Genomic DNA, 24,729 nt, shown 5'->3' on the forward strand with positions numbered 1-24,729 from the left:
ACTATTAGGCCAGAGGAGATGCTCAATAAATATCTAACTGATTGATTGCTGTCAGGGATGCCAGGAAAGGGAGCTATCAAATGGTGCTCAGGATAAGAGAGCCTTAAAGTCTAGACCGAGTCTTAAACATGGGGCCTCACTGTCTCTCTCTTAGGATCACTCAAAAAGGCAAAAGCAGCTGATTTAATCAAGTTAGAAGGCAACAACTCCCACTTCTAAAAGAAGCCCTGTCACCCCATCCCCGAAGGGGTCTTAAAGTGGAGGCAATGATGTCATTAAGTAAAGCTGACATTCTCTTTAGAGTGGGAGGGGAAGGATTTCTCCTTTTTTCCTTTTTCTTTCTTTTCTTCTTTTTTAAAGAGAAATCTGTTACTTATCATTTTCCCTTCCAATGAGCATTCTGATGGGCTCTCAGTGAAGTTACATATCCACTGGTAATTCAAGTTATGGTTTATGTTCAGAATTTGTAGGCAACTTGAGCCTGGATAAGCATCATCAAATCCCTGGGCTGTCGGCTCCCTGGGAGCTTTATATCAGAAGCAAAGCAATGGGTCAGGATTTGATTCCAACCCCTGATGCCTGCCAGCTGTGACCCTAGGCAAGGCACCCAACATTGTGGTGGCCTCCTTTCCTCATCAGCAGAATGGGAATATTCCCCCTTCCTGCAGGGTTGTTTCAAGAAAGTATAATGTGCTAGGGAAAGGGGAATTGCTACTACTAGCAGACCTGGGAGTTTCCCAGGCAGAGTACTGGCCCAGGAAGGAGAGGCAGATGAACCAAGTTCTAGCGGATTTGCCTCTCCACTGATGGCTCTTCAACCAAGAGAGTGAATCAAAATAAGGTCCCGACCAATGCAAACAACTTGTAAACAATCTGTTCTAGGAGTCTAGGATCCTGCTCCCCATCCAAGCAAAGCATTGAAGAAGGGGCAGCACAGGGAAAAGTCTGGTCTTCCACAAGTCAATGAGGATTTTTTTAAAGGAAATAATCCATTTTCTGGGTACTTATTCGTCAAACTATAAAAAAGATAAGGGGGAAGCCTCCAGCACATTCAGTGGGTCTAGATAAAATGTAGCCAAGACCTATGCAGTAGGAGAAAAATGTGAGGGCTTTAGGATTTGCCCTGTAAAAGGATACACACACCAAGCACAGAACAGCTCAATGGAAGCTGGTATCTAAGTGGTACCAGTTCATTCTCCTTCCCTTCTCAAAGCCTTTCTGGCACTGGCCCAGGCTTCCCCTCTGCCCCAAATCTTACCCTTTTACTAGAGGATATCTACCTACAGGTCAATGTTCTCTCATGTTGATGTCCCTTCAAACATCCCAAACTACCAAGCTCTTCAAATCCCATGACCTATACCACCTCCATTATACCTTCAATACCTTCAACCTCACCATCACCCACAAGTCCTCCATTTTCATGATCAAGTATTCTAAACTTCCTCTATCTGATCAGAATTTCCTATAATTCCATTTCTCTGTACACCTGTCTCCTGTCATCCTTCAGCACTCTGCAAGGTCATCAGTTCCATTCAGCCTTCACTTTCTTTCCATGCCAATGCTGACCTTATACCAAATCAATTCCACTCTATCCTCTACTCTCAATGCTTCATATTCTTGTTCTTTCAAAACTCACCTCCTGCCAAACCCCCCATACCTGAATCATTCCTACCATCTACCTCTTTGACTCATACTCATACTGCTAAAACCACATAATCAGGTCAAGTGGGTCCACTAAAATTTATATTACTTAATCTCAACTGGACCTTGATCATAACCTTATACTAACTCTAAATGACTTTCTACCCCACTTTCTGCTGAAGCTGTTCCAAACCTCTTCTTCAAATCTCTCCTCAAACCTCTAAGCTAAGGACCACACTACATTCTTTATTTTAAAAGTTGAGGCCATTCACTGTGAATTTCTTCTTTACTCTTCTCTATATCACAAACTCCTGGAAATCATTGCCCATTCTCTAGTCCTTTACTCCAGTCTCTAATGAAGAAGTGAGCCTTATCCTAACCAAGATTAAATCTTCTCAAAATTCCCTTGATCCTATCCCAACAATCATCTCCCCTCTCTCTCTCTAATCTTCAATCTATCCCTATCTGCTCGTTCTTTTGCAACTTCCTACAAACACTCCCAAATCTCTCCCATCCTGAAAAATCCCTCAACAAACCCTACCATCTACTCAAGCTGTTGTCTTAATTCTCCCCCCATCCCAGTCAAACTCCTAGAAAAAAAAAAACTAATTTCCATTCATTGCCTCTACTTCCTCTCTTCTCATTCACTTTTCATCCTCCAATCCCATCACTCAAGTGGAAAGGCTCATTTCAAAGCAATCAAGGATTTATGCATCATCAGTGCTGACAGCTTTGTACAGGTCTCACCCCTCTTGGACCCTTAGCAAAATCAGACCTGTTGGCCTCTCCTCTCTAGGGTGCCCTCCAGTTCTCTCCTGGAGCTCATCATGCCAGCCTGACCATTTCTCAGTTATCTTGGCTAGATTTTCATTCATACTGTACCCTCTCATAGTGGCCATATCTCCAGATTGTGGTCAGGGACCTCATCTCTTCTTTTTATGTACTCTTTCACTTGGTAATCTCATCAGTTTGCATGTATTCTTGCAGCTCAGGTACTACCTTCCTTCCACATGAAACCTTTCAGGATATGCTCCTAGCTCCTTGCATCCTCTCCACTAAAACTACCTGCTTTGCTTGTGTTTAAACTGCTATATGCACCAGTGGCCTCCAGATCCTCCACAGAACAGAAAGTTTCTTTTTTGTTGTTGTTTAGATTTTTTGAGGCAATAGGGTTAAGTGGCTTGCCCAAGGCCACACAGCTAGGTCATTATTAAGTGTCTGAGGCCGGATTTGAACCCAGGTACTCCTGACTCCAAGGCCGGTGCTCTATTTACTGCACCACCTAGCCGCCCCCATAAAGTTTCTTAAGGACAGGGCTGTCCCTAACCGTGGGCCTAGAACATAGGAAGTCCTTAAGAAATGCCCATTAATATGAAGTAATACAGGGACATGAACAGAGCCAGGAACCTCCTTTCTTCTAATGGAGGTTAGAGGTGGGAGGGAAATAAAAATAGATGTTTATTTATTGGAAAAAACAAAATACATGCTTATCGATTAATAAAGAGTTTGCAAGCTCCCAAGATCAACTATATTTAACTCAAAGGGACATCTGAGGTCAGTTAATCCAAACCCTTCATTTTACAGATGAGGAAACTGAAGCTCAAGGAAGTTAAAGTGACTCATATAAGGTCACAAAGATAGTAAGCCTCCAAGGCATGACTGACCCTAAGGTCTCTGCTTTCAGCCTTTGCCCATGTCATTTCACTGTCTCCAACATGAACCATTCTGCTAAATTGTGCTCCTCTTCTTCAGAACTGTTTTCAATTCACACCAAGTCTTAATCTGATATGGCTCCATCCCTCAGACCAATCCAGGAATCCATAGCACTTGTGTTCAAAACCAAGAACAGGACAGCCACTTTGTTTCTATAATTTACTTCTAGATATTCTCTATCAGACTGAAAGCTCTGGAAAGGCTGGCTCCCAGTCAGAGAAAGTCAAAGTGAAAAGAGACCTCCCAGACCATAGAAATGGAGGGACCAAGGAAGAGAAAGGCCAGGAAGGAAAGGGCTTGGCTGAGCCAAGCCTAGGGCCCTTCCAGACCAATCTCTGTTTCTCATAAGAAACAGGACTGCTTATTTAAAGGTCCATCTAGAGAGAGCAATGTTCTAAAATCCAGCCTTTGGTCTCATCTCTAAAGCTTTGAATAGTGTATCTTGCGCTCTTGGAACTCCCTCCCACCTCATCTCAGCTGCCACCTCCTCCAAGAAGCATGCCCTGATCCTTCATCATTAGGACACTCTCCCTCCTCAAATTAACTTGTACTTACTTAGCTGTGTAAATTCATGATGCCACTCGATCTCTCAATACAGGGCAAGAGACTAGAGGGCAAGGGGGCATCTGCTTTGAGTTTTCTCTTTGAATCCCCAATGCCTCAATTATAGCTGACTCTCAGTAAATGTTGGGTAAATTTGAATTAGGCAATGGGGAGCCACCTGTGGCTGAGGAGAGATGCCATGATCAGAGGTGCACAGAAGATGATTCTGGCAGCAAGATCAAAGCTGAGAGAACACAGAGACAAGGAGTCCTAGTTGGTCCAGGCAGGTGGTGAGTAGAACTACTTCTTACAAATTCTAGTTGATGTCTGTCTACATGGCACCTTAGAGGTGGCTAAGTATTTTTACTGCCATGATCTTATTTATAGGGATGGATGTGAGGGATGCAAAAGTGATTATCTGAGTGTGAGAAAGGAAGAAACAGGATGCATCCAAGACCATTAAGTGCTAAGTCAGGAACAGGGGCCACAGCCGGGAATGGCCAAGGCAGGAGAGAGGGACAAAGAAAAGGCCTAGCTGGGAATATGACACATCTGAAATGCTAGCTGGTGGGTCATCTAGGGCTGGACAGGGCAGCGTGAGGCCAGGGCCAGAGCTGAGATAACAGGACAGGATTAGAGTGAGTTGGGACTCTTTTGTAAAGGAAGAGGGAATGAGGGAAGGAAGGAGGGAAAGAGATAGAGAAAGAAGTGTGGAGAGAGTAAGGAAGAGAGGAAGGAGGGGAAAAGAGAGAAAGGAAAGAAGGAAATAAAAAAGGACAGAGGGAGAAAGGAAGGAAGGAGAGAGAAAGGAAGGAGAAAGGAAGAAAGGAGAGAAGGGAAAAGGAAGAGAGGGGAAGGAGAGAGAAAGGAAAGAGAGAGGAAGAAGGGAGACAGAGAAAGGAGGGAAAAGAGGAAAGGAGGGAGGGAGAAAGGAAAGAGAGGAAGAAGGGAGAGAGGAAAAAAGGAGGGAAGGAAAGAGAAAAGGAGGAGAGAGAGAGGAGAAAGGGAGAGAGAGAAGGGAGGGATGGAGGGAGGGACGGAGAGAAAGAAAGAAGGAGGGGGAGAGAAGGAAAGAAAAAATGGAGAAAAAGAAGAAGGTAGGGGGATAAAAAAAATAGCACCATCCACTGAACTATCACTGCAAGGTTCACCAAGACTTTTCTCACTTCTCTAGGAAGCTCCCATTTTACAGCTGAGAAAACAAAGGCTCAAAAGCTGTGAGGTGACTTAGCCAGCAAACAGATGGTGCCAGATTCCAGCCCCCAGGCTGACTCCACAACCTCCTTCATCTGATTCTTTCCATTAGCCCTTGCTGCCCCTCAGACACACACTGAATTCATCTGTCACACAGACCAAATACTAGGAGTATATTTGTTTTTATGAAAAAAAAGCTAAGAAATAGAGTTGTTTATTGTAGACATGTCAGTGGTGAGCATCAGGAATATTATTACATACTTTAAAAAACCTCTCGAGGGAGCATGAGATGAGTGTGCTGTGGCAGCAAGCTTGCTTTCTCAGCCTTCTCACTTCACCCCCAACCAGCAGCAGGCTCCCCACCAACTGAGGGGAGGCCTGTGGAGCCCTGAGGATGCCCTTTGCTCAGAATGGGACACAGTTCACCTCAGGGGCTTGCAGGCTGCCTGTGCTGGTTCCCACAAGGCCAAGGTAAGCCTAAAATGGCTATACCACCATCCCATTACTGCAGGCTGGGACCTTGCTGAAGGCCCTCCTTCTTTGTGCTAAACAAAAGGAAGTCAAATCTCTCTGGAGAGCAGGTGGAGCTCCAGGACAGAGGGCAACTCCCTGAAAAAGGGATGGCCTTATGTTCTCACTGCATTCCACAGGCAATCATTAAGCTCCTACTATATGCATGACATGGAATTGCAGTGGCAGCGCTTAGTGGGGTGGTAGGAGAACAAAGTTCTGTGAGTCAACCAGAATGGTGAGCAAGGAGCACATTTGTTACAAATGGCTCATGAATACTTAGTCCAGAGTGATTAAAATGGCTTTTATTAAAACAGCTTAGTAAAAGGACCACCTCTCTCAAGGAGAGAGGGGCACCAAATCCTGGAAATACTAGGTCTTATATGCACTTTGAAAAGCTAGGTCCTCCCTCTTCATACCAATCATTGGCTGGGGTCACAATCTAATTGATACATTTGCCCCCCCACAGGTTTTCCCCACCTTGCTCATTATACTAATGAGCACAGGGAAGGGAACAGCAATCTTGAACAGACCCAAAGGAGAAGGGTGCAGTCCTGATCCAATCTCAGGTTTTGATCAGGTTGAGGCTGTCTTTTGTCTTCTACTCACATACCTGCCCATAGGCAGATACAGGCAGACCCCAGTCTTTATAATGTAAACTAATGATCTCCCTTCACATTCCTGTATAACCTAAACACCCCACATATTCCTCAGTGATCCAAAGGCACCACACCCCAGGGCCAAAAAACTGGGAGAGGGCACCCATTTGGTCTTCTACTTAGAATAATACATTGATGCATTTTTTCAGAACAATATGACATCTGATACTTCCTCAATAGTGCAAAAAAGACACTCTCATAAATAACCAAACCATTTGCTTCTATCTTCTGAACTGAATGTTTTTTTTCAGGCAGATGTTATTGGGTTTTCTATTATGGGGTGAAGCAGGGGCTGTCTACACTCTAGTACAACTCATGATTGCACTGCTTGTTATAAAAGACAGTAACCATCATCATTGAAGAGGAGCAGATTAGAAGGTGAGGAGTCTCAGTGGCAGGAAGGCCTACATCCAAGTGCCACCTTGGATAGAAAGGAGCTGGAGAGCTAGGGAAAAGTCTCAGAGTCTCTCAGTGTAGCAGGAGGGAGCATCTACACTGGAATTTCTATATCCCAAGGAAATTACAAATAGGAGTTCGAACATAGATAAACCCATGTGTTTTCAAGTTTATATAACACTGTATGTACTGTATCTCTCTTAATTAGCACAACCTTGTATAATAGGTTCTAGGGAATCATCATCATCATCCCTTTTATACAGAAAAAGAAACTAAGGCTCAAAGGTAAACTGGCTTGGCCATAGTCACATAGCTAGTAAGTGTGAGAATCAGAACTTGAAGCCCCAGGTCTTTCTCATTCAAGGCCTTTCTACCTACTATAAATATCTTGGGGTCACCATCCTATCCAATGTGTCCTGTCTGATTCTTCTCAAGGGACAAATGGACCCACTGAACCTTACCATCATCAAAGAAAGAATTCCAGGATCATAGAATCAGATCCGGAAAAGAACTAACAAGTCAGGTTGTCCAATCCTATCGTTTACTTTACAGATACTTAGTAAACAGGTAGGCAGGTAGGAGAGAAGGCAGAATTAGAACTCAGGTCCCTTGATCCCATCATAAGAGTAGATCTAAATGTAATCCAAAGAGAAGTAAATACACCCTATGGAAGAACTTGTGGAGGTAAGTAATGGGGGCTGGGAAGAGAGCTGAACAATGTCACATGGCAGTCTCCCAGCCATGGGAGCAGTGTTATTACTGTGGCTGTTTAAGATAATCTCCTAGACCAAGACCCCACCCAGAGCAAATGTTTCCCTCCTATGCAGATCCTCCAAGAGCTGCAGTCCTCCAACAGCAGAGGCAAGAGAGAAACATGTTCTGCCTCCCAAGGGGTCAAATTTCTTATCCTTCCAAGTAAGTTCTGACAGAATCCTCCTTAATCCCCTCTATTCCCAGCACTCATAGGAATTAAGCTTTCAGTCTTGTGATCATTGGACTACTTTCCCAAGAGTCTCACTATTGATTGGAGCTTGACTGAAGCTTCTCATCTCATCTCTGAGACACCTCAGGTTTCAGCCATAACACTTAAGACTAGAAATACAATGTCCATGTGGCTCCAACAGCAGCTCTGCAGCCTGCCTCCCTACCTTAATTTGCTCTACTTCTATAGACTCCTTGCTTTAAACCTCCTATGTTCCGGAGGGTTCCCCACCTGTCGCGTGACACCAGTCTTCAGAAAGTGATGTCATCATGCTGTACATTCACACAGTCCAAAGAATCCCAACCAATGAGAGGGTCTCCTCAGTCCCAAGCATTGTGAGAAATGAAATTCTTGGACCATCCTGGGAGGAAGAAGTCTGGTACCAAGGTTATAAATAAGTTCCATCACTTCTATCTTCCTACCAGAAGACTGGTACAAAGAAATGCAAATGAACCCCTGAAAATCTCTCAATATCCAGGATACCAAATCTTCTAGGATGGAGTTAATATTTAGAATTCCCTCAAGGCTATGCTAGAGTCACCAGATCAGGACACATTCAATGAGTCTAATATTTAAAAGGGAAGACAGCACAATGATAGTATGACTGGAAATGCTAGAGATGAGTCTGCTAAGTAAACTCAACCTGGATGAGTGAAGGTAACACCTGGAGGGAGTCTGGGATTTTAAGCACCTGGGTCATTTCTTACCCAGAAAAAAGAAGCCAAAAGCTCTGGGATGGAGATGCTGAAAGGAGGGCTACCATGGGTACTTTGTCCCCTCTCCTTCCCCACTCCATTCCATTTGCATTCTCAGTGCCTTTCATTAATGCATCACCCTTAGTGACTGAGAGAATGGAAGAAGTCCAGAGTTTTGGGTCATGATAGCAGCAGGAGGCTAGAGAACAAACCTGTCAGGCAGAGGCATGAGGTTTTGTTTTGGGGTATTTTTGTTGGACTTTTTTGTGTTTTGTTGGGGTTTTTTTGTTTTTTTGGGGGGGGATTTTTTGTTAACAGGTTCATACTTCACTTCATTACCACATCCCCATAGCAACACCATGGGACAAAAATGGTGTCCTGAAAAAATTGTAATTTACCATTTAAATCAATGACCTGGATGATGAAAAAGAAAACCTGTTCTGGGTGGCTTTAGATCATCCCAAATGGGACAGATGAGGCATAGCCATCACTAGGGAACAGAAAATCACCACAGGAGTCATCAGAATTGGTTGGAAGACATCAGAACAAAATTCACCAGGGACAAGTCTTCAGGGGTATACCTCAAGGGAAGAAGAACAAACTCTCCAAGTGGCTCATTTTCTGCTACCCCCCACTTCCACCCCCTACCTCAATAGCCATGGCTTGTCTTTTTTGCCCATTTTCAATTTTATGTTAGATGTGTAATGTTTGATGGCCCATGTTTTTCAGTTCTCTGTATACTGCCTTAAGCTCCTAGGAAGGAAAGTACTATATAAATCTAACAATAAATAAATAATAAATAAGAGAAATAACTGGCTATGTGCAAGTTGGGCTGAAAAAGATCTCTGGGGCGTGCAATGAAGAGAAGCTGAACGAAGTCAAAAGTGAAGGCAGAAGTGATTAAAAGAAAACAATCCAAGGCTGGAAGGCATGAATAAAAATGGGGTAGTAGCATACCAGTCACCATGTATCTACAGGCTCCTCCTACAGACCCCACCTATAGGCACCTAGGTAAGTAGGGATAGTCAATGGACTGAGAATGAACCTATAGCTATAAGTCTCAGGTCCAATGCAGGAAGTTTCTGTTTACACCAATTATTCGAATAGTCTCAGTGCAGACCATGTCAGCGCCTATGACAAGGATGCCCTCATGGGATTGTAGCAAATTCCCATACTGGGTCCAACCCATGATCAAAAAGCAGCCCTAAGGGATATGGCATGGGAGGAGATGAGTCCTCTTCTCACTCATCAGTCTTAAAGATGATAGCCAAGAACAAAGGTGGCAACAAGTTATGAATGGAGGGTGAGTATACAGGACTAGGTGAGCTGGGCCTCCAAGGTAGGAGACAGATGAGGGATGACCCCCAAAACCAGGATCTGGAACAAGATGGGGAGGTACCTGGGGTTACCAAAAGGCAGAACAAGACTCTAAGTTAGCATGAGATTGACAAGATGATGATGATGATTTCCCATCATTCTTTTTTTTGTTTGTTTGTTTTTGCAAGGCAATGGGGTTAAGTGACTTGCCCAAGGTCACACAATTAGTTAATTATGAAGTGTCTGAGGGCAGATTTGAACTCAGATCTTCCTGAATCCAGGGCCGGTGCTCAATTCAGTGCACCACCTAGCTTCCCCCCCCCCCCCCCCCGGTCATTCTTGAAGACCAAAACATCAGGGAGGTGATATCATGACAAACATGTGAATTGGATTTGAGTTAGGGGATGCTATATTAAATTACCAGCCTCACTTTTTCTTCCAGAGTCATCTGGGACCAGCGGCCAGATATGAAACAAGATGACTGGAGAAAGCTCTGGAAGTGAGGCAATCAGGGTTAAGTGATTTGTCTAATATCACACAGCTAGTGTCTGAGGTCATATTTGAACTCAGGTCCTCCTGACTTCAGTGTCAGCACTCTCCCTAAGCTGCCCAAACTGGAATACACATATGCACAAGGGAGTGAGGTTCACGATAAGCAGTGGGACAGAAACCAACTAGACAAGTGAGAATTAAAAAGTCAGCAAGGGCAGCTAGGTGGTGCAGTGGATAAAGCACCAGTCCTGGAGTCAGGAATACCTGAGTTCAAATCCAGCCTCAGACACTTAATAATTACCTATCTTTGTGACCTTGGACAAGTCACTTAACTCCATTGCCTTGCAAAAAAAGTCAACAGAAAACGAGATAGCAAACTCTAGCAGAAAAAGTACTGTACATAGAGTCGGAGGGTGTGTGTTGAAATCTTGGCTCCACATTATCTCTATGTCCTAGAGAGAGTTATTCTACCTCTCTGGGCCTCAGTTTCTCTTCCAATGGCTCATTCCTCTGGAATGGATCTGTACAAAGTCAGAAACTGAGAAATATGTGGGAGTTGAATGAGAGCAAAGCAACCAAAGGTCCGCCATGGGTAGCAGGAACAAGGAAAGTTCTGCATGGAACCAACCACACAGAGGCAAGCCCCCAACAAGTCCAGGAAAGGCCACACTGGGCTAAGGAGAAGGGGCTGAATGCTGAGGCCACATGTGGTGTCTAGCAAGGTTGGGTAGCTCTGGGGCTTCTCTTGGGGGCCAAGAAGCATTTTTTTAGGCCAGCTTTGGGTTCCAACTTGTCAGGAATCCAGTCCATTCTTCTGCTCCTACTGCTTGAGAGAATAATGACTTCCAGAAGTTTATTTACTGATGGGATAAAGTACAACTTCCTTCCATTTTGTCCAGAGCTTTGCTCATTCAAATCCCCAAGTGTGACCCCACTCACTTCCTGCCATCCCTGTGTTTCAGGATTCAGTGACCAAGTATCCAAGCCAATCAGGACTGCGCAGAATTCAGGCCACCTCAGCGAGTTCTGATCCAATGAAATTTGCTAAGACAAATGATTAGGCCTGACCAGAGCTGTTTTAGTGCTCTCTTGCAACTGCTGCCAGGTCTATTTCTTGACTCCCATTGCGTGTGTTGGGATACTCTCACCCTTTCCTATTCCCTATAAATCACCAAACCAAGAGGAAGAGAGCAAATGGGAAAGGCGAAGTCATTTTCCACTTGAAAAATCACACTCCACAAAGTACCTGCCCTATTTTTACCTCCCACCAATCATCTCAGTCCAATAAAAGAGAAAGTCTTTTTTGAAGGCCAGAATTGCTTTATGGCCACTCCCATCCAACCCCCACAGCTACCTGTTGGGCCTCAATTCCCTTTTGTTCTCCCACCATAGGAGAGCCAAAAAATCCAGACAGGAGGTGGGTTCTCCCTCTTTTCAGGACTCTAGTGTGTGTATTTGTGGGGTTTTTTCTATGTGTGATTATTACCAACTTACTCAAAAGCAACAATTTGCTGATCTATCGCCTGTTTCTCTGGCACCCCTTATCTCCTGGTACATTTCCAATAGCAATAATAGCAGAGACTAGATTTTAAGATTTCCTGTAAAAGTTGCTACTATGAGTATTATGATCCCACTCTTTCAGATAAAGAGGTTGAGGTTCAGAGGAGAAAAGTGGCTTGTCCAAGGTCACAATGCCAGAGTGAGAGGTGGGCCTGACTCAAATTGCAAAGTGCCATTCATTTTGCTTCTACTACCTTGTAACCCCTTCCCAACCAAAGTCCTAGAAGTAGCTCCCCCCTTTCATGTCACTATGGAAACAAGGAGCAAGGTAGGGTGATTCATCTAACAGGATACTAGACCTGGAACCAGCAAAGCCCAAAGTCTAAGCCCTTGCTTGAGACCCTGTGGGATCAGTGCCTGGTCCCTTCTGTTCACAAAGCTTCAGTTTCCTCATCTGAAAAAGGGAACTAATATCTATACTCTATAAAATCAAGTTGTTACGAGGAGAGGACCTTGTAAAACTTAAAGCATGACCAAAAGGGAAATTCTTGCTGTCATCACTGTTATTATTGACTACACTAGCCCCTCTACTGCTGAAATGGAGGAAAACAAAGCATTGGTTCCATGAAAACACCACCAGAGAGACTTGTTCCCAAAAGCCACCCCCCCAAATTCTCCAGGAAATGAGATTTTTCACAAGCTCAAGAAGCAATGGGAGTTTCCAAACATAAAGTACAGAAATGTACAGGGAAAAGGCAGTTTCTCAAATTATGGATCAGAATGAGGCCTGAGAAGGAAAGTTGAAGACTCCAAAGTGATTCCCTGTTGAGTTATTTAGAAAAACAGGAATAACAAGAAAAGGAAGAAGTCCACTGTCTAGGCCTGGGAGCTGGGAGAAACCAACCACATCCAGAAGTGGTCTTGGCAGTATCTAACTTTCCATCCACTCCCATTTTCCACTAAACTGGCTGGCGGTGGTTTGAGGACAGATAGAAATGAATGGAAAAGAATGCTGGGAACTGTAAGTTTCTGATACCATCCCTCCCACTCTACTTTGGCTTGCTGGAGTATCACATCTGGTTCTGCCCTCCACAACTGAAACAAGAAGTGGAAAATTTGGCAGAGTTATAGAAAAAAGTGAGAAAAATGTTCCAGTGGTCTGACAATAAGTCCTCTAAAGAAAAGCTAAAACAATCTCAATTATTGAACTTGAAGAGAGCAAACTAATGGTAAATCTGTAACAATCTTCAATTAGTGACAAATAGGATGTTTATTCCCAGTCTGGTGACTCCTACCACCAATCAAATTACAGTTCATTTTGATGACTAAATCCCAGAGACCTGAGCCCTAGGTCCTAGAGTTGAGGCACAGCCTTCCAGACCTGGGAGTCTGGGGACAATCAAGAATCTTCCAAAGAGTCAAGCACTTGAACAGATTCAGCCCTCCAGACTAAATCAAAACATGGGCTTCAGAAAAAATTCTTTGCTTTGAATACAGGAGTAAGAAGGAAATATTTATTGCATGAGTGTGAAAATCACAAGTGGTGAGCAAAATGTTAGACTGAGTAGATGTACTAGAGAGTACAATGAAAAAAGAATGAGAAATACAGAACTGCACCCTGTAGTGAAGAAAACAGCAAGAAAGCCCTAGCCACCTCCAAATGGAAGGTGACCTACATCAAAAGGGAGACTGGATGTCACATCTGCCAGCTGGGCCAGACCCAAAATAATGGGACTAATTGACAAGAAGGACCAATCCAAAGGAAGTGAGAAGCACAAGGCCAATCGACATTGCGATCACCAAGGAAGTCAATTCTAAATGGCTTCCCCTAAGTCCCACTGAAGATATTCCAAAATAGAGCTTGCCTCACTGTATACACAGGTTCTTCATGGGAACTGTAAACAGCATATAGCCCTTACTATTCATATTTTAAGGTAATTGAGATGTCACATTGCATTAACTACACTATATAAAAAACCTAACAGTTCCAACTTAAATTGCAAAAGTAAATTTATTATTGTAGGAATGAAAGGAGCTTTTTATATATATATAGATTGTTACCCAGAAGATTCATTAATCATTTTTGTTCCATGGCTATAGACACAGTAAGCTAACAATGAAATCAAAGAGACAAGAAATAGAAAGCACCAGTCCTAATGGATTCATAAAAGGTTGGCAAAATCCCAACAGAAATTTCTGGGGACACAGAGAACTGGAAAATTTGAATTGGGGAGGGGGGAGTTCATACATGTGCCTTGAACTGACTTTTTTTAATCACGTCATCACTGGAAGACTCTGAGGCCTTCTTCCAACAAACATTTATTAAAAACATAAGAAGGGCAAAACTGAGTATGGGGATTGGCCACTGAGTGATGAATTCAGGGACAGAGTAATCCATGAAACAAAGACCAAGATGAAATAGCTTTCAGTCCTGCAAAGCTCTTCACAACTTCCACCTTGGGCTTTCCCACAGATGGTGTCAGAGATCCAGAAAAGGAGACAGAAGGTATAATAGAATCATAGTTTTTAGAGAACATAGAAAAATGAATTTAGTTTGTGGTATTCTAAATGTGAAAAGTCACATCCAATGATCAATGAAGCCACATATTCTATCTGAAAGATGGAGAGCAAAGCACTCAGAACATTGTGTACAGCTTACATCTACACAGAATCAATGGGAGGCCATGGACCAGAAATACATGGGAAAGAGAAGACAAGAAGAGGCCATGAACAACTTCCACACTTATGAGATATCAGGGATCCATTGAGCAATGAAGCATGTGCCCTGCTTCTGGGCTAGCTGTGGAAAAAAACCCAACTACTCAAATAACCAGCAAGAAACCAAGTACTCTGAGTGTTTGGAGGAGGCTCTGGCAGGGGGGATGACAAGGAGAATAAAAGAAGGCTTTAATTACATTCGAGAACAGTTGAGCTGGACCTTGAAAGATGGGTAGCACTGCAATGATTCGATATGGTATGGGAAGAAATGAATGAATGGAAGAAGAATTTATTAAGCATTTACTCTGTTCAAAGGCCTGTGCTAAGTGTGAATGATGCAAAGTTAAAAGTCAGATCCTGTTATCAAGGGGCTCCTGATTCTACATTCATTTTTTTGTGTTCCACATTTATCTCCCTCCTTCCCTTCCATCAGCCCTCCCCATGACTGTGAGTATTCAAATATAGATTATCACACACAATTACATTAAGCATATTTCCATATAGTTCATATTGAAAAAAGAATCAGAGCAAAAGGGAAAAAAATCATGAGAAAGAGAAAGCAAATACAAAGTGAAAACAGTATGCTTTGGGCCACATTCAGACTCCATAGTTCCCTCTCTGGATATGAATGGAATTTTCCATCACAAATGTATTAGAATTATCTTAGATCACTTCTAGCTGAGAAGAACAAAGTCTTTCACAGTTGATAATCGCACAATGTTGTTACTACTGGTTCTGCTGACTTCACTTAGCATCAGTTGATATGTCTTTCCAAGTTTTTCTGAAATTCACCTGCTCGTGATTTCTTACAGAAGAATTCCATCACATTCATATACTACAACTTGTCCAGTCATTCCTCAATTGATGGGCATACCCTCAGTCACCAATTATTGGCCATTACAAAAAGCTGTGTTCTTTTCCTTTTTTATGATCTCTTTGGGATACAGACCTAGTAGTGGTATGGCTGGATCAAAGGGTATGCACAGTTCAATAGTAAGGGGTTGCCATTCTAGCACATGGAAGGTTTTAGCTGCAAATCAGATGGAAAGGACCCATGGTTCTTGGAGTGAGGCAGAAAAGCAGATACTCGTGCTTCTTTAAATGTTATTTCCACCGAAGTTGAAATATAAGGCCTTTAGTGGTCAGGATTTTTCCTTTCTGGGTCTTCAGTGAAAGTAGTGGCCAGGATGCATCTTGCCAAGATTTGTTTCCTGGAAAGATGATTGTAAGAACCATGGGGGAAGCCCTGCTCTTCCCAAGTCCTTGGTTTCAGAGTCTTGGGATGTGTCCATTGGGATCTAAGGGAAGATGGTGGTCAAGTCAAAGTGGTAGTTGGAACATGCTGCCTCCTACTTTTCCCTCAAGTTGGCAGCTGGCTAGCATCTGGTAGGAATGGTTAGTTCATTTCCCAAAGGAGTTGCTTCCCTGGATGATGGCTAGTGATTTAGGGTGGGGAGGGAGGGCATTGCCACTTCCAGGCCTTTTGTGCTTATCAGTCTATTGGTGGCCCTGGGTAACCTACCTCCTCTTTTGTAACTTCTCTAAAATCTGGCTTCTGACTTTATCCCTTGATGGAAAGACTTCCTCACCTTGACCTTTCTGCAGTATTTGATGCTTCAATATTCTCTAATCTCTGATTTTCATGACACTATACACACTCTCTAGAAATGTGGACATTGTCATCTGTCATGCTGATGGGTCCTAAGGACATCCTGACCTTTCATCTGTCCTGCAGAGGTACTCTCTTTTAGTATATCCCTCACAATTATAGTATGAGTTCCTTGAGAGCAAGGGCTGTCTTGCTTTTTCTTTTTATATCTTCAACACTTAGTATTGTCATTGTTCAGCTGTTTCAGTCATGTCTAATAACTCTTTTTTTTTAGTTTTTTTTTTGCAAGGCAAATGGGGTTAAGTGGCTTGCCCAAGGCTACACAGCTAGGTAATTATTAAGTGTCTGAGACCGGATTTGAACCCAGGTACTCCTGACTCCAAGGCCGGTGCTTTATCCACTATGCCACCTAGCCGCCCCTATGTCCAATTTGGGATTTTCTTGGCAGAGCGACTGGAGAGCTTTGCCATTGTTCCCTTCTCCACCTCATTTTACAGATGAGGAAACTGAAGCAGAGAAAGTTAAGTGACTTGCCTAGGGTCACACAGCTAGGAAGTATCTGAGGTCAGATTTGAATTCTTTCTGACTCCCGGTCTGGTGTACTATGTATACATTGAGATGATCCTTTTTTTTTAAAGTCCAAAATGTTTATGATCCCCATCACATGACAACAGTTGCATTAATTTTTTTGTTAGAGCTCTTCAAAACAGCATCATCTGGTTGAGCAATATTCCTGAAACTGCTGGTAATCCATGTCTCACTCCACAAGAAGTCCTATGCAAAACTGTCAAGTAATTTGAGTCTGTCGCTAGTGCTTCCCACCTCATCACCTTGGAAGAGAAGACCACATGAACCTAAGAGAGGTGGGGAGGCTCCATGGAACTGAGATACTAGATCACTTCTTTCTGCTATCCAAAATCAAAATGAGGAGCTCTTCAAATTCATGCCAATTTCCCTCCAATAAGCGCATACGTTCTTGCAATGAAAAGTCTGGCTTGTCATGTTTAAGAAATACAGCCCATTTGGGACAGCTAGGTGGCACAGTGGAAAGAGTACCAGCCCTGGAGTCAGGAGGACCTGAGTTCAAATCCAGCCTCAGACACTGATTAATTACCTAGCTGTGTGATCTTGGGCAAATCACTTAACCCCAATGCCTTACAAAAACAAACAAACAAAAAAGAAATACAGCCCCACTGTCTCCAAGGTAAGATGATCAAAAAAGGAAATCCTTTAGATCACAATATGTGAAAAAAATAAGCAAGGGCTGAGTTGGTGGCCAAGTCATTACAAGCCATTGTGATTTACCCAATATTTTATGGCATTCTTACCATCTTGTAAGCAGGAAAATTCTCAAGAAATGTGCTAAGTTAGTATTTAATAGACCCAAAGCCTTTGATTGCCTTTGCCCAGATTGTGTTCCAGCTGTCTTCAGATATTTGAACACGCAGGTCTCAGTCCCATGCTGTGCAAACAGTCAGTTTCCCATGTATCCTGTATACCCAGAATAATTTGGGAGTAATAGCCATAATAGAGCACGTAAGAAAGGGAGATGGAAAGCCTGGAGATTGAGCCCTAGTCTCACATAGTTGTACATATTATCATGATGCTGAGGCTGATCCAGACTTCTGTCTGGTATTACCTACCCTTTGTGGAGAAGGAAGAAAACCAAGCCCATGGTGACCTTGCCTCTCCAGAAATGTGTGGCTGCCTCATATTCATGAAGCACACTTGCAGTTTGGTGATTTGAGCCAACCTGAGACAGGAGCAGGTACCAAATGAAGCAGAGGACAAGAGGGAATATCCAAAATTCTTAGGCAATTGACTCTCAACCCAACACCTAGAAGGGACAGTAAAGGTCCTTTCCATTGAAACTGGTTTCCAAACCTATCTACAAGGTCCCCAAGATGGCCCAAGCAACATAGGCAACATTCACAGTCATTTCTCCTTCTGGGCTGCAGGATGCCATGTCACTGAAACTCATTCCCATTCGTTTCAGGGTCTTCTCTGAATCTGAGATAGGGAAAGCATTAGTATTGACTGGTTTTAAATATTATTAGAGGTTTTTTTTTTGTTTTAGCCCCAAGACTCAAATGAACCACCCTTGTAACAAAGAAGATAACTAAGCAAAACTCATTACCACTGCAATAGAGACTGACAATATATGTAACATTCCACATCCCTACTCCTCCATCTCTCTACCAACAAAAGGGAGATTTTTTTTACCATCTGTTCTCTGGGACTAAGACTAGTCAATAAAATTAATCAGAATTTGGATGCCTTTCAATGGTACTTTAATTCCCATTACTATTATCACGGTTTATCTTATTCTCCTTGTTATACTGTATCACTTCATATCAGTTCATGCAAAGTTTCCCCATGTTCCTTTGACTTCTTCATTTCTTAGAATACAATAACATTCCATTACCTCAGAGACTATGATATGTTTAGTCTTTTCTCAAAGGATGGGCACCCACTTTATCTCTAGTGTTTTGCTACTATGATTACTTGGGTCTAGGTAAGGCCTATCTTTCTGTCTTTGACAGCTCTGGAACATATAGCCAGTAGTGGAGTCCTCTGTGTCAAGTAGTTTAATGACTTCTCACGTGATTCTGAATGGTTTTTCAGAATGGTCAAACCAAATCACACCTTCAGCAACATTGTATGTGTCCAAGTGCCTATCTTCTAAGATTTCTCTGTAGGCAACATTCATAGAAAACCCACCCTCTGCTTCTACTTCATTGGGCTAAGAGATTTGTTCTTACTTTGGAGTTGTCTGTAAGGCAATCCTGGCCAGGCATTATATTTTCTCTTAGGTGATTTGCTTACAATCAGGATTTTCTATCAGGAGTGAATCCCTGTGCCTTATTTATAGACTCACTAAGGGTATGGTTAATAGAGAATTAAGTTTCCCAATTAATACAGGAGTAAAGCAAAAGATGCCTATTCTATCTAATATTATCTGATATAATTTTAGAAATGCTGGAAATAGCAATAAGACAAAAGAAATTAATTAACAGCATAAAGAAAGGCAAAGAGAAGCTCAAACTATCCCTATTTGCTGCTGATATGAGAGGAATCAGCAAAGCTCCTGAGACAAATAATAACTTCAGCAAAGTTGCAGGCTACAAAGTAAGCCCACAAAAATCAACAACATTTCTATACAATAAGAACAAAGAACAAAATCCAAGAGGCAACAAGAGAATGGAAAAATCCATTCTAGATAACTACAAAATGCATAAAATACCTAGGGCTCAATCTTCCAAAGTACACAGAGCATTTATATAGATTCAACTTCAAAGAGTTCCTTAACGAATAAAGAATAAGCTTAAAAGCTGAAGAACTATTCTAGGCCCAGGGCTGGATGGTGTCAATGACAATATAACCTAAGTTAATTTAGGTTTATAATGATAATATACCAATCGAATGATCAAAACAAGACTTTACAGAACTTGATAAAATAATATCATTTGTTTTGAGAAACAAAAGATTTAGAATACGAAAAGCATCATGAAAAAGGTAGGGGAGGAAGGAGGAACAGCACTTCTAGACCCCAAACTAAATCTTAAAGCAGCTGTCATCAAAACCTTCTCATATTGATTAAAAATTGAAAAGTAGATCAATGGAACAGACTAGATGAGGAAGAATCACAAATAAAATGAATACATCTCAAAAAAGGAGAGAAGTTGAATAGGAAAAAAAAAATCTTTACTTTAATGGACCAAACAATTCTCTAGTAATTCTAACTAGTAATAAGAGAAGTACATATCAAAACAACTGAAGTTTCACCTCACACACCTATCAAATTGAAAAAAGATGGCAAAAGACATAAATAGTCGATGTTCAAGGGATTGTAAGAGTAGTGCACTACTGGTACAACTGTAAATCAGTATAACCATTATGGAAAGCAATTTGGAATTACCCAAATAAAGTGACGAAAACTTTCATGCCCTCTGACCCAGAGATTATTGTATTGGGTATGTAATGCCCAAGAAATCACTGATAAAAAGATATTCTCCATATGCACCAAAATATACCCATCAACTGAGGAGTTGCTATATAAATTGCGGTATATTAAAGTAATAGAATACTACTATGCTATAAGAAACAATGTGTGTGATGAATGTAGAAAAGTCTGGACAAATTTACATGAACTGAAGTAGAATAATGAGTAACTACAACAAGGTAAATGAAAACAACTACAAAACAAAGAAAGTGAATCTTGCACAATTACAAAGAAGAAAATTTAGCCTCAAATTGGCCTCAAAGAAGAAAAATTAGAAGATAATCCCACCTCATTTTTTTTGAACCCTCACCAGGGGTGTGAAACAATGTGTGTGTGTGTGTGTGTGTGTGTGTGTGTGTGTGTGTGTATGTGTATACAGATAGATAGATAGATAGATAGATAGATAGATAGACAGACAGACAGACATATGGATGGATGGATGGATGGATGGATGGATGGATGGATGGATGGATGGATGTACTGATTGGTCGTATTGATATTTTTATCATTCTTTTTTCTTTATTTTTCCTTTAAAAACTATTCTATGCAATGTGAAATGGCTCTGGGAATATGAAAGGGAAGGGATACTGGGAGAAATTCTGTTAATGTAAAAGATAATAATAAACATTTAATTTTAAAAAGAGAAACCCTACCATTCAACTAAACTGTTAAAAACCAAATTAGACCTTTCTAATCAAATGGCTCACCATAAGCATGAGCTAGCTTTTAAAATAATGTAGAATCAGAGACCTGAATTTGCAGTCAAGAGAACTGAATTCATTTCCTGGTTCACCTACTTACTAACTGCATGACTTTGGTCCTCTCAAAGCAACTCTGTTCCCGGATTTGAAGTACATGGTCTCTGAGGTCCCTTTCAGCTCTTGAGCTCAGACCCTGTGATGAAAAATATATCCCAGAGCTCCAGATCAAAGGACTACATGAATAAGTCATTGACAAATATTTAACAAAATAAATCAAAATAGCATACAACATAGATAGTTTTCATGTGTGTTCTTCTAAGTCACTATGTCCCCATAGGGATCTTTCTTAATCATTTAGCGGCATTGTTTCTAACTGACTTTGAGACAAGCCTGTATAAGCTCCAGAAAGAAGAATTCCATGAGCTCATACCTCTCTCAAGTTCCTCCTCTTATAGCTAGCTGGTGTGGGCTTATAGCATCCTCCACTTTAGGGTTTAACCCAGGATGATCTGTGACCTGGGATGTGAAAAATATCATAGCTTTCTTTTCACTAACCTCTAACTGAAATTGTGCATTTCTTTCCATTAGGATTCTGAATAAGGGCCTGTAAGTTTCCTTTGGCTGTCAAAGAGATTCATCTCACAGATGCAAAGAGATTGCAAGAGATGCAAGAGTTCTTGGTTTCCTTGATCATTCTTCCCTTTCCCCCATTCTACAGGAGCCACATATACAGAGTTTCCTTTTCCCCAATGGAAACAACCATCTGGACACCGATAGCATCCATGAGGACTTGGTAGAAGCAAAATATCATTAATCACTCTTCTGTGGCCTGGGTAGGGACAGGATAGCTGCCAAGGATGCCACCCAGATAGGGTCACAAATAGAGCACAATCTTCAAGTTGTCAAAGTTGTCTTTCAAACTTCCCCTTTGAGGACCTCTCTTCAGCCTGGCCCAATTTCTTTTCCAAGCACCTTGAGACCCTAGGGACAACAGTCACTCTCATACCCAGTCACCTGAAATTACCTCACCCTGCATCTCATTCATCTGACAGTGCTAGGGGCCGCCTCCTCACAGAATTCCAGATGGCAGCATCATAGAGCTAAAAGAGAAATCAGTAGCAATCCAGTGCAATTCCTCCATGGCCCATCCTCCCCTCTACAACATCCCCTACCCTTCCCAACAAGTAGCCATCCAGTCTCTTCCAAAAGTGGAAGGAGGAGGGAGTGGAGAGAGGGAGCCAGGAAACCTTCTATGTCCCTGGAGGCAACCCCTTAGACAGCTCTGATAGGAAAGTCTAGAAAACGAGCCCAGACACTTTGGGGAAAGAACGCGATTTTCTGAAAACAGCAGCTGTCCGGAGGCAAAGGCAGTCACAACAAGGGAGACCTCCAGGTTTCACTAACACTAGCACTAGGACTGAATTATCTGAAAAAAGATCCAAATGGTGGAGGTGTGAGAAATGACAAAGAGGGCAATCTTGGACTTTCACAACTTGGCAGCTAAACTGTCAGAACATCCTTGACAAGCCCCCCCCTTCCCCCTGAAGATTATGGATATGTTGCTGAGAGACCAGATGGTCAGTAATTTGTGGTTAGAAGGGGGAAAAAAGATAGCAATGTAGGTGTCACATCCAGGAATGCTAACATATTCCAAAGCCCTCAAAGGAACTGCTGTCTCTCCCCCTCCCCAATATCAAAGGAAGTCAGTCCTACATTGGGAAAAATCAGTCTACAACACCAGGTCCTGCCCAATTTTTCAAAATTTTTCTCCAGTGGAAAAGACTATTTTGACTGTGGAAGTCACATCCCTTTAGGGAAAATTCAAGCTTTCTCTGTTCAATTCAACCTTCTTTGATGTTGAAACAAAAGGAAGGGTTTGAGTTTTTGTTGTTTATTTTTCCCTAGAGGAAAAACTTTTCCACTCTAAAAATATTTTTCTTAGACATTTGCTGTCTGGGTTTTAACAAATCTTCACTAATTGCACCTTGTTCAAAAGCCAAAAGGAACTTTGATTTCTGTCAAACAACCTGTGAATTCCTAAAACTCATTTATGTTGGGTTTTGTAGTAGAAAAGAGCTACTTTAGAGAAGATAACCCTGTCCCCTCTCTTAATCTCGGATTTGCAGTTTCTTCTATCAGCTCAAAATAAGGCACATGATGAAGTTAGTTAAAAGAAAGAAAATTGCACTCTTTCTCCAGGTCTTCCTATAGAAGAAATAGATTTGATTTTTAAAAGGTATTTTATTTAAAACATTGTGTTCCAGTCAAAGAAGAAAAGGCAACAAGCTATTGCCTGTTAGGATTCTCACTGGGAGTGACCACAGAGAAAACCTAGGAATTTTCTTCAAGGACAAAGAAACAGAAACTTTTGAAAACTCTCACCTGCCTTTATCAGCTTTTTTTTTCCCCTTGAGCTAAAGAAAGTTAGTTAGAGATGGATTCCATTCTCTCTTTGAAACTGTACATTATGAGTAAGAGATACAAAAACCACAGCATGTGTTTCAAATGACCTGCTGTAAACTAACCCAAGCCAGGAAGGACGAGACAAAGAGAATCATCAAGTCGGCTTTGAAACCTTTTCTCTGGAGGACTAACCAAAATCATCAAGAGGTCTTTATTCTCTTTAGGAAAAAAAGAAAAAAGTTTCAGGCTGTGGTCCTGGTAGCATCAGGCCAAGGAAGCATCATGAGCTGGGCATTAAGTGGAGGAAAGTGAGACCAGAGAGCAGTCAAGAAGGAAAAGTCAAGGGGAGCCCTTCCTCCAAGGCTGGAAGCCCAAATGTGACAATGGCTGGCAGCACAAGAAGGATTGGTCTTGAGGAAAGGCACTAGAAGCGGGGAAAGTAGATAGAAGAGACATTAAATATTCTGATCATGACTAACTCCAAATCTGAGCAGTCAAAGAATGAGCTTCATGTCCTCAATAGTAAATCTTTTCTTCATTTGTCTGTTTTTTTAATCCTACTTCACAAGATTTTCAACAGCAGTCAGATATGAGAGCAAAAGAAATCTGGGTATGGCTATTTAAGATATTTAAATCATTTTTTGCCTGAACATCAACTGAGAAAATGCATGTGAAAGTATTTCATAAACGATAAATGTTTGACAAATGTCAACATGTGTCAGGGTTGACTTAACTGTCCTCTTTGGGAATTCTTACCATGTAAAAGCAAATGTTCATAATTTTGCCTAACAATCCACACAGAAAAACTCAAATGGATGAAGAGCATATATTAGATTAATTGCAGGTGGATTGTCAGCCTACTGGGTTCATTCATTCAATTTCAGTTCAACAAATAAAATTTATTCATGGCCTACTATTTTCATGGCAAGAGAAGCAGCAAAATGGAGTTGAAAGTAGCTGGCTTTGGAATCAAGTCTTGGGGTTAAAGTCCTACCTCTGAAACCACAGACAAGCTGTATAAACTCTCAGTCACAACAAATGCTCTAAGATGATAAGTTACAAATGAATTGCTGATCTGCATTGATAGAGGGAGTTTCTATACTTGGGAATTCCTTGTATTGATGAAATCACAGACCTGGATAAAAAAATAAGGATATGTGTATTTGTTTGTATACTTTGCAAAGTCACTGTAGATGAAGAATGAGCATAGCTCAAAATTAAAAAGAATCACAACATCACCTTTGAGAGTTCGAAGGGCTATCAACAAACACAATCTAGTCCAACATGAACCCAAAAAGGGATTCCCATTCCAACATAACCAAAGAAAATGCCTCTGCTTGAAGCCTCCCCTGGAGGGGAATTCTCTAGATCTCAAGACTGACAATTCTAGAATATTAGGAGAAGAGGGATCTAGATGGTATTCAAGAGATTTCAGTGTTGTCAGTAACTCCATGGTCCCTGACAGAAAAGTCCATCATTTTCATTTTTCCTTTTCAATGAAGCTACATGTCTTCAAATTATGGAAAAGCAAGATCTCATATGAACCAAAATAGGTTCTACTGAGAACCTAGGGACTCAAAAAGCAGCAGTATAACTATGCTATAACATGTTATCAGTAAAACATAAAGTGCATACCAGAATTAGCATAAAACA

The sequence above is a fragment of the Macrotis lagotis genome, chromosome X (genome assembly GCF_037893015.1).
Source record: "Macrotis lagotis isolate mMagLag1 chromosome X, bilby.v1.9.chrom.fasta, whole genome shotgun sequence".
In the NCBI taxonomy this organism is placed as follows: Eukaryota; Metazoa; Chordata; class Mammalia; order Peramelemorphia; family Peramelidae; genus Macrotis; species Macrotis lagotis.